At 36.5% G+C, this 11,721-nt stretch overlaps 1 protein-coding gene across 1 annotated transcript in view; it reads right to left on the reverse strand.

Moving 5' to 3' along the window:
- Positions 1-11,721, reverse strand: part of LOC123245883 (immunoglobulin lambda-1 light chain-like) — a 1,010,762-nt gene that overhangs the window by 213,303 nt on the left and 785,738 nt on the right. The window lies entirely within an intron of this gene.

Raw genomic sequence — 11,721 nt, forward strand, 5'->3', positions numbered from 1 at the left:
ATGTCCTTTATCCTAATTAGAGCTTTTCTAATTAATTTCAGTCAAAGTTCTAATTTGCCAATATATTTTTCCCTTAAAGAATTAGCTGAAATTATTAGATCGACAGAGAATCAATAAATACTTCAGTATTAAAGGGATGGTGAGTATATCAGTTTTCTCAGACTCCGTCTAAAATTTGTGATTTCCTTTTTCTATCATGTTAACCAATCTGATAGTTTCAAGGTTGTACATCAGAGTTGATTTAATTTATTTTTCTCCAATCAATAGTGGTGAAGAATATTTTTTCATCTGACTATAAATAGCTTTGAATTTCTTGATCTGAAAACTACTTGTTGACAATTTATCAATTGGGAAATTAATTATATTCTTTTGAATTTGTTTCAATTCTCTGTCTATTTGATAAAGGAGGCATTTTTAGGGAGTTTTGCCATAAAATCACCACCTCCTCCCTAGTTTTCTACTTTCCTTCATATCTTAGCTGCTTTGGTTTCATTTGTGCAAATACTTTTTAATTTTACTAAAATGAAAATTATAATTTTAGATCCTGTAATACTTTCCTGTTTTGTCAGGAATTCTTCCTATATTCTGTAAAAGGAAATTCTTAATTCTTTTATCTAATTTAACTGGGGACCTGAAGGTTCTTTTACCATAGAGATGTGTAAAGATATATGAGTCCACAGTGAAATTAAGTAGAAAAAAGAGAGAAAGGAAATCAGGCAAGAAGGGGATATAAAAGGCCAGCACGAGGACTAAGAGGAGCTTTCTGACCTTTTTTGGGGGGATATATCTATATCTATATCTATATCTATATCTATATCTATATCTATATCTATATCTATATCACTCAATATACAATATATATATATCACTCAACACAATGCATGCATACATACATACATATATATATATATATATATATATACATTCTGCCTGGTGGGCTGAGCTGAAGCGTAATTAGCTGGACTTTCTCTAATGGCAGTTATAGGCAGTTATAGGTAGTTATAGGTTAGGTAGCTATTTAGGCAATTTCTCTATCTCATTCCTATATTTCCCTCCTTTTACTATAGTTTCATTAAGACTAAAATTGTTAAAAGCTCTTTTCTTATTTTTTTCAAACTCTTAATTTAACCCTTACATTTAATTGGAGAGCCAGCAAGGAGTTTGACTAATTCTTTTACTCTTCCAATCATTTTCCTCACTTTTTACTGAAACTATCCCGAAGTTAAACTAGATTAGAAGTTAGAAAACCATTAAAACAGAACCATCTACTGACAGAAAGTAGAACTAAAAATAAAATTATCAATTAGATTAAATATGATGCTGAGCAGTCTAGTTCAAATTGGGATGCTGTTTCTTTTCTCCCTAAAATGGCTTATTATCCAACAGAATATTTCACAATGGCTCTATATAGCACTGTTTCTAGGTGTACTTATACTGATAGGAGGCCTGGCATTCTATGTATTCCTCAGAAAAAAACAAAATGCTAATTTGTTTGAACTCGGAACTGAACTAAAAGCTCATTTTGGAAAAACTAGAAAATAACTTGTGTGATCTCGAGAAGAATTTGACAGATCTCAAGACTTCTATAAAAAGCATTGAGAAAAGTTTGAAAAATTCCCAGAGTAAGAAGAGAGATTAATATATTCACACTCCCACATTATTAGAGCTTACTCAGTCTCTATCCCATTTTTCTCCACACATTTCTGCTCATAATCAAACCACCTCAACTCCTTCTTGTCCTGTTCTAACTATCTCTAAATCTACCCAAACTCCTCCTATCTGAACTATTTCCCCACCTACACCCATTACCTGCTCAATGGCAACCCAAACACAAAGCCAAAAGGCAGAAGCCAATAATAATTCAGTTAAAAGCTTATGCCCCTTAAAAGAAGTACTCACCTTTAATGAGAATGTCGATGTAGTTTCCTTAAGGCATCATACACCGTTCACCCTCCAAGATATTAGAGATTCAAGAAATATGCTCCCTCTTTTAAAGAAAATCCCATTGTTGTTATTAAAAAGCTGGAAAGCATTTACTGGATTTCTGATCTTTTATGAACAGATGTGGAAAATTTGCTCCAAGCTTTTTTAACAGAAAGAGAGAAAAATACCATCATCTCTTGTCAATCAGGCCAAGAGAAGAAGAGTAATTTATTCGCCCCAAGAAGACCCAAAATGGAACCCCAGTAATGAACAAGATTACACAAGATTATGCCAGGCTAGAGAGGCATTATTAACAAAAATGAGAGCTTGTATTGATACGCCTGCTACATGGACAAAATTTGAAAATCTTAAGCAAAAAATGATTAAAATCTGTCCCAATTTATGGAAAGGCTTATTGAACTCGGAGGCAGATAGATAAATTTGGATATTTGCAGAGAATGGGATCTCAGTTAAATAAGAAGACAATTTGTAAAAGACTGCTGTAAAGTGGTCAAAGATTATTTTATGACCAACTGAGCAAACTGGCTTTATATGGACTGTGTTGTTTAAAAATATTCTAAGCTCTGGGACACTATGTAACCCTGGACTCCCTGCTACAACTTCCCCAGACACCTCCCACTTCCTTTGTGGGAGATGTCAGAGAAAGTACAAAAGAGAGAGTTTTAGTGCCCTTTGAAGCTCTCGACCATGGAAGCTCTTGATCCTGGGGATGCTTTCCACCCTGGAGACTCTCTTGGCTCTGAGCTCTCTCTCAGCACTTTAAACAGAGATCTGCCTCCTAGACCTTCCCTTTTCTAATCTAAATAAACCTAGCTATTCTAACAATAAGTACTCCCTGATCTTTATTGAGCTCCTAAGAGCTTGGGTCAGTTTTCCCTCCTGGGCTTGGGGGTTACCCCAGCTTCCTTCCCTTCCTTAGGTTTCCCTACCTTCCTTTCGTTTCTACTCTACATTTTCCTTCTACCTCCAAAATTCCCTTTCACCGTTTATGGTGACCAAGATGGGGGACCTGAACCTACCTGCCCGCCTACCTGCCTTACTGCCTACTGGTAAGTAAAAAAATTTCGCCGCCCCAAAGCCAGCCCAGTGGGAGTCCCTTCCCCTACTAAGCCCCTGCCTAGCTCCTCGGCCTCAGCAGGATTTCCAGATCTCTCACCCAGCCCAGGAGTCTTAGCCCCAACCCTCCTTACTCCTGCCGGCAAAAACCCAGCGAGGGGGTCCTGAAAAACACTGGTCCCTCTCACCTTAAACCACCCAGCCTAAACCTAAAACTCTCTGCCTACCCCTAATTATAAAAGCCAAAAAGTGGAAAAGAAAAAGACTCCGAAAAACTCTACTTACCTTTATTTACCTTTGCAGGGAGGAACCTCTAGAGGGCTTTGGCTCCACCCCCTTCCTCCATCTTGATTCCCAGAATCCTGCAGCGCTGCACCGCCTCCCACCTCCAACAGCACTAGTTCCACCCCTGGTCCCGCCCCCAATTCTCCTCCTATGGAACTGCACCTTGGCCACAATTGAGCCCTCAGTGTGTTCTCCCCTCCCGTTTTCTGCCAAGCTGCAGTGCTGCCTTTCTGCCACCGGAGGGCAACACCAATAACAAGTAAATACAATTTTTTTTTTTTGCAGTTGACACTAAATCTGTCAATCAAACAAATAATAAATAAATAAATAAAACAAATAAATAACTAGAACTAACTAACTAAATATATAAATAGAAGCTTCAGAACATGTTTTCTTCTATACAAGAGTCTTTTGGCTTTTGCCAAGTTACGGTTTCTGAATGCTTCCTCCTTTTGATAGTGTTGGGAAAATTTTTTTTTTAATTTCTAAAAACATGCAGAAGACAACAAATAGGAAACTGCAGACCCAGATCCAAGCAGTACAAACTTAATTAGACAATTTCAACTACACTATGCAGAGTGCAGTGGAAAAAGAAGGATTTGAAATTTTGTGAAGTTGTTCCTGAAATACTCAGGGAGGAAAGTCCTATTTCTCCAATTTCCCCTGAAATAGAGGCAGAGACAGATGTAATGATATGTCTCTTGACTTGTGCATCTCCTGGCCAACCCTCCCTCCCCTCCTCCTTCTCCTGACACTTCTGTCCCTTCTCCCATCCCACAACCAACCCCAACCGTGACCCCAACCTCAACCAAGACCATACCAGTTCCTACCCATACTATGGTAAGCACGCAAACACATCAAAAGACCTGTTCTGCCATGGTAAGCACCAAAATGACTCAAAAGGAACCAAAATCATGCTATGATTCTGATTCATATGATTCTGATTCCTGTGATGGCTTTTTCCCTCTAAGGGAAGTCTCTACATTAGACCAATTCTGGGGATGTGATAAATTTAATACACCATACTTCCTTCACTCCTCAATATATCAAAGAATTAAAAAAAAAAGATGTTCCAAATTGTAATGATGAACCCATAGCTGTAATGGAAAAGATGGAATACATATTTTTCCAATATAATCCTTCTTATAAGGATGTGGAAAAATTACTCCACATCTTCCTGACACAGAGAGAAAGAAACAAAATTATGTCTCATGTAAATAAGATCTGAGGATGAAATGCAGTACACTGGCCACGTGAGAATCCTCATTGAAATTACAATTCCTCAGGAGGAATATTTGCAGTTAAATAATGCTAGGGCTGCAATATTAAAAGGAATGAAAGAATGTGCAGAACATCCAGACAACTGGACCAAATTTGATCACCTAAAGCAAAATGATGATAAAACTCCTTTTCAGTTTATGGATAGGCTTATTGAATTGGGAGGTTGATATTTGAACTTAGATTTATCAACAGAGCAAGGCATAAGACAAATAAGGCAACATAATAAATAGGGACAAAAATAAAAATAAATAGGGACAAAAAGGAATACACCTTCTTTTCAGCTGCACATGGCACATTCACAAAGATTGACCATGTAATAGGCCATAGAAATATTGCAAACAAATGCAAAAGAGCAGAAATAATAAATGTAACCTTCTCAGATCAAAAAGCAATAAAAAGGGGCAGCTGGGTAGCTCAGTGGAGTGAGAGCCAGGCCTAGAGACAGGAGGTCCTAGGTTCAAACCCGGCCTCAGCCACTTCCCAGCTGTGTGACCCTGGGCAAGTCACTTGACCCCCATTGCCCACCCTTACCAATCTTCCACCTATGAGACAATACACCGAAGTGCAAGGGTGTAAAAAAAAAAGCAATAAAAATAATAATTAGTAAGGGCACCTGGACAGGCAAATCAAAAACTAATAGGAAATTAAATAATATGATTCTCCAAAACAAATTAGTCAAAGAAGAAATCATAGAAACAATCAACAATTTCATTGAAGAAAATGACAACGATGAGACATCCTACCAAACTCTGTGGGATGCAGCCAAGGCAGTACTCAGGGGGAAATTTATATCCTTGAGTGCATATTTTAACAAATTAAGGAGGGCAGAGATTAATGAATTGGGTATGCAACTCAAAAAATTATAAAGCGAGCAAATTAAAAATCCACAGATGAAAACTAAATTAGAAATACTAAAAATCAAAGGAGAAATTAATAAAATTGAAAGTAAAAGAACTACTGAATTAATAAATAAGACTAGAAGCTGGTATTTTGAAAAAACAGATATAATAGACAAAGTATTGGTCAATCTAATAAAAAAAAGGAAAGAAGAAAACCAAATTGACAGTATCAAAGATGAAAAGGGAGACCTACCTCTAAAGAAGGGGAAATTAAGGCAAACATTAAAAACAATTTTGCCCAATTATATGGCAATAAATAAAACAATTTAGGAGATATGGATGAATATTTACAAAAATATAAATTGCCTATATTAAGAGCAGAAGAAATAGAATACCTAAATAATCCCATATCAGAAAAAGAAATTGAACAAGCCATCAAAGAACTCCCTAAGAAAAAATCGCCAGGGCCTGATGGATTCACAAGTGAATTCTATCAGACATTCAAAGAGCAACTAATCCCAATACTATACAAATTATTTGATATGATAAGCAAAGAAGGAGTCCTACCAAATTCCTTTTAGGCCACTAATATGGTACTGATTCCAAAGCCAGGGAGATCAAAAACAGAAAAAGGAAACTATAGACCAATCTCCCTAATGAATATAGATGTAAAAATCTTAAATAGAATATTAGCAAAGAGACTCCAACAAGTAATTAAGAAGATCATCCACCATGATCAGGTGGGATTTATACCAGGAATGCAAGGATGGTTTAACATTAGGAAAACCATCCACATAATTGACCATATCAACAGTCTAACAACCAAAACCCACATGATTATCTCAATAGATGCTGAAAAAGCCTTTGACAAAGTACAGCATCCATTCTTATTGAAAACACTGGAAAGTATAGGAATAGAAGGACCTTTCCTAAAAATAATAAACAGTTTATACCTAAAGCCATCAACAAGCATCATATGCAATGGGGATAAATTAGAAGCCTTTCCAATAAGATCAGGAGTGGAACAAGGATGCCCATTATCTCCTCTATTATTTAACATTGTACTAGAAACACTAGCAGTAGCAATTAGAGAAGAAAAAGAAATTGAAGGTATCAAAATAGGCAAGGAGGAGACTAAGCTATCACTCTTTGCAGATATGACGGTATACTTAAAAAATCCTAGAGAATCAACTAAGAAGCTTGTAGAAATAATCAACAACTTTAGCAAAGTTGCAGGACACAAAATAAATGCACATAAATCATCAGCATTTCTATACATTTCCAACACATTAGAGCAGTAAGAGGTAGAAAGAGAAACACCATTGAAAATCACCCTAGACAATATAAAATACTTGGGAATCTATCTACCAAAACAAACTCAGCAATTATACAAAAACAAGTACAAAACACTTTCCAAACAAATAAAACTGTATCTAAACAATTGGAAAGCCATTGATTGCTCATGGGTAGGATGAGCTAACATAATAAAAATGACCATTCTACCCAAATTAATTTGCCTATTTAGTGCCATACCTATCAAGCTACCAAAAAACTTCTTTACTGAATTAGAAAAAACTATAACAAATTTCATTTGGAATAACAAAAGATCAAGAATATCAAGGGAAATGATGAAAAAAAATGTGAAGGAAGGGGGCCTAGCAGTACCAAATATTAAACTATATAAAGCAGCAGTCATCAAAACAATATGGTACTGGCTAAGAGACAGAGAGGAGGATCAGTGGAATAGACTGGGGATAAATGACATCAGCAAGACAGTGTATGATAAACCCAAAGAGCCCAACTTTTGGGACATGAATCCACTATTTGACAAAAACTGCTGGGAAATTTGGAAAACAAAATGGGAGAAATTAGGTTTAGATCAACATCTCATACCCTACATCAAGATAAATTCAGAATGGGTGAATGACTTGAATATAAAGAGGGAAAGTATAAATAAGTTAAGTGAACACAGAATAGTATACTTGTCAGATCTCTGGGAAAGGAAAGATTTTAAAACCAAGCAAGAGTTAGAGAAAATTACAAAAGGTAAATTAAATGGTTTTGATTATATTAAACTAAAAAGCTTTTATACAAAAAAACAATGTAGTCAAAATCAGAAGGGAAACAACAAATTGGGAAAAAATCTTTATAACAAAAAACTGTGACAGGGGTCTAATTACTCAAATATACAAGGAGTTAAAGCAATTGTATAAAAAATCAAGCCATTCCCCAATTGATAAATGGGCAAGAGACATGAATAGGCAATTTTCAGGTAAAGAAATCAAAAGTATCAATAAGCACATGAGAAAGTGTTCCAAATCTCTAATAATTAGAGAAATGCAAATCAAAACAACTCTGAGGAATCACCTCACACCCAGCAGATTGGCTAAAATGAAAGAAGGGGAGAGTAATGAATGCTGGAGGGGATGTGGCAAAATTGGGACATTAATGCATTGCTGGTGGAGTTGTGAACTGATCCAACCATTCTGGCTAGCAATTCGGAACCATACTCAAAGGGCTATAAAAGAATGCCTGCCCTTTGATCCAGCCATACCATTGTTAGGTTTGTACCCCAAAGAAATAAAAAATAAACAGACGTAAGAAAATATTTATAGCTGCACTTTTTTGGTGGCAAAAAACTGGAAAAGGAGGGGATGCCCTTCAATTGGGGAATGGCTGAACAAATTGTGGTATATGCAGGTGATGGAATACTATTGTGCTAAAAGGAATAATAAACTGGAGGAGTTCCAGGTGAACTGGAAAGACCTCCAGGAATTGATGCAGAGTGAAAGGAGCAGAGCCAGAAGAACACTGTACACAGAGACTGATACACTGTGGTAAAATCGAATGTAATGGACTTCTGTACTAGCAGCAATGCAATGACCCAGGACAATTCTGAGGGATTTATGGAAAAGAACGCTACCCACATTCAGAGGAAGAACTGGAGGAGAGGAAACATAAGAAAAACAACTGCTTGAACACATGGGTTGAGGAGGACATGATTCGGGATATGGACTTGAAACTACCACACCAATGCAACTAACAACAACTTGGAAATAGGTTTTGATCAAAGACACATGATAAAACTAGTGGAAATGTGTATCGGCTATGGGGGGGTGCAGGGGGTGAAGGGGAAAGTAGGAGCATGAATCATGTAACCATGTTAAAAACGAATATTAATAAATGTTAAAGAAAGATTAAAAAATTACCTTCTTTCAACTAACCCTAGAAAACATTCTGTCCTTAACTTATATTCCTACATATAATCCTGGTTAATTCACTCCTTGTGGGTCTCCCTGGTACAGACTTGACTTCAGTGTGGGTCGGAGGTCAATTTCTAGGTGCCAGGAGATGTGTTGGACAAGAGTCCAGTATCTTATGGAATTCCAGGGAGCCAAGAGGTCTCTTTCACTTCCCATAGCACATGTGTCCAATCAAAGTAGTCACAATTTTTGTTCAATTCACACAATACCAACATCCTGGAACATTGCCCTGTGTTTCCATATTCTCTCATCCATTCATAGTGTCCCCTGACTCATCAGATTCTGATCCATCTTCCTTTCCTTGCAATATTTATTGTTAGGCATGTGTTCTCTTTTAAGTGACACAGAAGTCACTTTTTCTTCTGCTATTATTATCTTCTCTGTTCCTCATGTTTTATAGTATAATTTTCTTCTTTATGAAATTTTTGGCGATCTCACCATTTCCCCTTATTTTCCTATGTTCATGTTCGGACTTATCTACTTATGACTGGGGAAGAATGTTTGGATCTCCTTCTTCTCACAATGTAAAATCTGAATTTCATCTGTCAAGGTTTAAGTAAGGACAGAACTAGCCTCAGGTCAAACTTGTCATTTTTCTTAGGCTCAGTGTACAGTAACACAGTTATCTATATGCCCAAACGTCAAGTTCACTTAATTCTTTTACCTTGAAGCATTATATACTTTTACATTTTTCTGGATGCCTGAGGCAATTTCTACTCAATAGAATTTGGATTTCAGAGGTACAGAGAGACAGTAAGGACTGGGGTATGGAATTAAGTTCTGTTGAAAGCCCAGACACATAACCTGCTCCTTTCCTTTCTCTTTCTTCATTCTCTTGCCAATCTCTTTTGGATTTCAGAGCATGTACATGTGAAGAACTGGCAGAGAGTGCTGATGAGGTATGTTAGGGAGTCTGGATGAGCTTCATTTCTTGATATTTCGTTACTCTGTGTCTCATTAGGATTTTTCAAGTGTCAGACAATGGAGGCAGGTGAAATTGTTTTGCCTTTTGAACATGATTCTTATTTTGGAGAGTTGTCAGATGCTGTAGTAATAGATACATTTATATAGACACAATATGAGGTGACTATAAAGAGAATTCAATTGTATGTGAGCTTTAACTGAGTGTGTGAAAGAAGAACAACATGAGAGTAAAAATTGCAGGTCTGTGTACACTAGTTAAGGATCATTAAGTAAGGTGGATCCTCTATAACAATATTTAAGAAATAAGGCTAGGAAATGATTAGTTGATAGTCATAAAGAAATAACCGAATTAGGGGTTTGTCCCAAACTTGTGAAGAGCTTAACTTGAATTTATTTTATTTAATTTCTTCTAATATCATTTAGTATGAAACTAATTCATCTTTTGCAGTCCATTTAGGTAATATATATATATATATATATATATATATATATAGCTAGAATGTGAGAAAATTCCACTAGTTCATCCCAGTAGTTAACTGTGTATAAGTAGTGATAGATAAGGAGAGAGTTAGCTTAAGAGCTCCTGTTAATAAATTTTCTCATGGTAAGTTCACATCTTTATTATCTCCTGCTTATTAAGAACATAAAGAAGCTATTACAGTGTGAGTTGTTAAAGAAGTAATAGTATTTACTTTTATAGAAATTTATGTCAATAACAGCGTCTTCAGATTTTATGACTCAGTGAGACAACTCTGATTACCTTTATGTGTCTGTCTAAGACACCTCTTGTCTGAGCATCTTATTTATATGATCAATAAATTGCTAGGAACTTGCACTGGAATTTATTAGCCATTAGGTAACATGCTTTGAGTATGTGGGTTTTGATAATCAAAGCTTTTTTTACAACTGTCAAAAGCCCATAAAAACAACCATAAACATCTACTATTTGTCTTTCATCACAAAGATGGTGTGATGGGATCACTGACTGTTTACCCACAAAAAGTCAGTTTTCAGCTTAAAATTGTGGTCCAGAGATTTTGTTATTTCTTACAATCCCCAATTAGTGGTAAAAAGAGTAAGGAGTGACATTTTCCAGAAACACTATTCCTTAATTTAAAAAGACACTTTAACCTGGTCAATCGCCCCTCTCCACAATTTGGCTGGGTGGGAAAAAGAGAGGAAAAGAAGCTTCTTTCCTCTGGTGCAGCTTTGTATACCATCCACGAGTTCCCCACTCATTCACTCTCCTTGACATTTTAGGGCATCTGTGATTGGTAATCAGCCACCCAGGAGGTGAACTCAGAGACTTCAACCCCTCTGTTATTGCTTCCTCACAGGAGAAGCTGGATCTTTTTCCATACAAAGAAAACATTAGCAGCTCCTTTCCTCCCTTCCAGGTGACTGGGCCAACATTAAGTCACTACAACATGGGTGTGAGAGTTTTCTGATCTCCCTTATCTTTTCGAAGGGGTCAATGTTCACCATGCTGAGCCATTCCTTCATCTTTTTAGGGTCTTAACAAAAGAAGGGAGGTCCTAGCAATTTTCAGAGTGTGGAGTGAACTTGTTTAATTCTGACTTTAGAATCTGACTATTCTTTGGGGACTAAAGGGAAAAATACTTCAAAAATATCCCAATTCAACATTCCTTTTCACAGAAGTTAATATATTTTGGTTGAATAAATCAACCCATCAAATGTAAGCTGGTGAGAATAATTCTTTAATCAACTTTAAAAGATCGTTAGGTCTTTGTGGCAGCAAATGAAAGCAGATGATCCAGAAGGAAGCTAATTTGATATTAGAGGAAGAAAATGACATGACCTGTGCAGCTAAGGATAAAACATTGAAGTTCCTGGAATTCAACCATTTAAGTTGTTGAATCTAGTATGAAGGAATCCTTGATGGGAATTGACACTGGCTGTTGGAAATGGGAGTGTTTCCTCACAACTCTTGGCTTCCCACTCCCCTATTGTCTAAGGGATGACACTGAGAGCATCTAACATTCTGACAATTTGAAGTTCTCAGTTTGAACCCACTGCATTGATAACAGGATCATTAAAATTAGTATCCACATAGTCAGAAGAGCAGTTGTCATTGAAATTGGGGGATACGGTCCATGTACTAGAGGGGA

The sequence above is a fragment of the Gracilinanus agilis genome, chromosome 1 (assembly GCF_016433145.1).
Source record: "Gracilinanus agilis isolate LMUSP501 chromosome 1, AgileGrace, whole genome shotgun sequence".
NCBI lineage: Eukaryota > Metazoa > Chordata > Mammalia > Didelphimorphia > Didelphidae > Gracilinanus > Gracilinanus agilis.